The 2474-nt window shown below is 50.1% G+C and overlaps 1 pseudogene; it reads left to right on the top strand.

The window, feature by feature from the left end:
- The first annotated feature begins 779 nt into the window (after window positions 1-779).
- On the top strand, window positions 780-2265 carry LOC101439104 (E3 ubiquitin-protein ligase TRIM39 pseudogene; annotated as a pseudogene).
- The last annotated feature ends 209 nt before the right edge of the window (window positions 2266-2474 follow it).

Below are 2474 nucleotides of genomic sequence, written 5' to 3'. Positions count from 1 at the left end.
CTCACCTACTCTCTGTGGACCAGCCCGTGGTCCTGGTTTTCTGGTATAGTGAAAGAGGAAGAGATGACTAGGATCCCAAACCCATAATATTCCAACAGCTGCCTAAATGATTGCAGATTAAGAAAGATATGTAAAAGGCTAAGTGCTTAGGCTGCAGGGAGCAATAGTGTCACTTTTCTTTGGTGAAATGGGAATAATAATAGAAGCTACCTCACAGGGTGTTGTTGTGAAAATGAAATGATAAACTGGGTATAAGCTGCTTAGCAGTGTCTAACACCTGGTTAGAGTTCCATGCCTGTCAGCCATGATATCCTTCTAAGAATCTGCTCCCAGTCCCTATGTTAACTCCTAGTCCTGGTGAGCTGTGCTTGACTTCATGCAAAGTATGATGGTTTCTAGACTACCTTGGGCCTGAAACATAAACTCAAAGCAGGCTCTCTCTGGACTTGCCTGAAGAGAAGGAAAGAAGGGCTGCAAGTCCTCAACCTGCCCTTGCGCAGCCCCCAACTGCCTGCGTGGGCAGCAGCGCTCAACCATGCGCATGCACTGCTCTCTTTCCCCAGAGGACTCCTCGAGTCACCTGCACGTGGGCATCTCTGCTACTGGGCTCTCCAGGCCCCTTCTCACCTTTGACTCTTCCCTCTGGTTCTCACCTCGAGACCCACGACTTCTCCTTCCTCCATGGGACCCACTAGGCTTTGCCGTGACCACCCACAGGCACTTGATGGCCACTTGGCAGGAGCCACTCAGCGCCGTGAGGTTTCCACTTATGTTAAATAATGGCAGAGACAAGATTGTTAGAGCCTGGGGCCTCTGCGGCCTCTACAGCTGTGGCTCTCGAGAACTTAAAGGTGGCGGCAAGCTGCTGTGTGCCTCAAGTACCTGAAGGAGCCTGTCATCAAGTGTGGGCACAATTTCTGCAAAACTTGCCTCACCCATTGGTGGAAAGACCTAGAGGGGAACTTCCCTTGTACTGTGTGTCCAAAGACACCCCGCTACTGCAACCACCAGCCTAATCGGCAATGAAGCAGTGTGGTTGAATTTGCCAAGCAGCTCCAGGCGGTCAAGTGAAAAATCTGGCCTAAGAGCCTCTGTCCCCAGCACCATGAGGCCCTGAGCCTCTTCTACTATGTGGACCAGGAGGCTGTGTGTTTGATATGTACAATTTCCCACACCCATTGTTCCCACCCCGTAGAGCCACTGGGTGATGCCACACAGGAGAACAAGCAAGAGCTGCAGAAGTGCCTGGAGCCCCTGGAAGAGAAGCTTCAAGAGCTCACCCTCTGCAAGGCCTCTGAGAAGAAGAAGCCTGGTGAGCTCAAGAGACTAGTGGAAAGTTGCCAACAGCAGCTCTTAAAGGAATTTGAGGAGCTTCACAGATGGATGATGAAAAGCAGCAGGTGTTGCTCTCACAACTGGAGGAAGAGGAACAGGGCATTCCGCAGCAACTCCTAGAAAACGTTGCTCACCTCGGGGACAAGCACCACGATCTGGCCCATTTGGCTGCCAAGGTACAGGGCAAGTGCTTACAATCAGGCTTTGAGATGTTTAAGGATGTCAGAAGTCCCCTGGAAAAATGTGAGATGGTGAAGACCATGGAAGTGACTTTAGTATCCATAGAGCTCCGGAGAAGTACTTCAGCAATTTTCCCCGACAGTTCCTTGCTCTAAGAAAAGTCCTTAAACATCTAACTGCTCCCCATTCTGTCTTCTTTCACCAGCAGACATGACCCTGGACCCTGAGACAGCTCATCCTATCCTAGTCCTGTCAGAATATCGTAAGAGTGACAAGTTTGCAGAGACAAGACTGAGCTCTCCCTGACACACCAGGGCATTTCACCATTTACCCTTGTGTCCCCGCTACTGAGGGTTTCACCTCAGGTTGATACTCCCAGGAGGTGGAGGTGGGTGACAAGACCCACTGAGCAGTGGGTGTGGGCCAGGACTCTGTGAACCAAATGGGTGAACTGACCCCATCCCTGAGACTGGCTACTGGAGGGAGCGACTGTGGAATGGGAACAAATATGCGGCCACCACCAGTCATTTTACCCCTTTGCTCATCAAGATGAAACTCAAGTGGGTGGGCATATTCCTAGACTATGAGGCCAGAATGCTGCCTTTTTACAGAAACAGATACCACTCTCATATCTATACCTTCACTGACACTTGTACTGAGAAATTTTGGCCCCTCTTCTACCCAGGCCACCAGGTTAGTAGGAAGAATTCTGCACCACTTACCATGAGGTTCCCAACAGATTGGGAGTGATAGTTAGGTAGCGACATGGGAATAATTGGTATAAGGTAGGTCAAGAACTGTGGGCATTCCTTCCTGTGTCCTGCTGGAACATCTTCCTGTCTTCCTGTCTTGAAGCATATGACAGAAACAACATCCTTGGCTTCTAGGATGGTCTCTATGGAGGAGTAAGTAGGACTGGAATGGGATATGATAGCACAAGTGCACCTTCTTCCTGAATG

This window comes from Dasypus novemcinctus, chromosome 8 (assembly GCF_030445035.2).
Source record: "Dasypus novemcinctus isolate mDasNov1 chromosome 8, mDasNov1.1.hap2, whole genome shotgun sequence".
Lineage (NCBI taxonomy): Eukaryota > Metazoa > Chordata > Mammalia > Cingulata > Dasypodidae > Dasypus > Dasypus novemcinctus.
The sequence above is the reverse complement of the archived record's forward strand: the minus strand, read 5'-3'. Positions and strand labels throughout refer to the sequence as shown.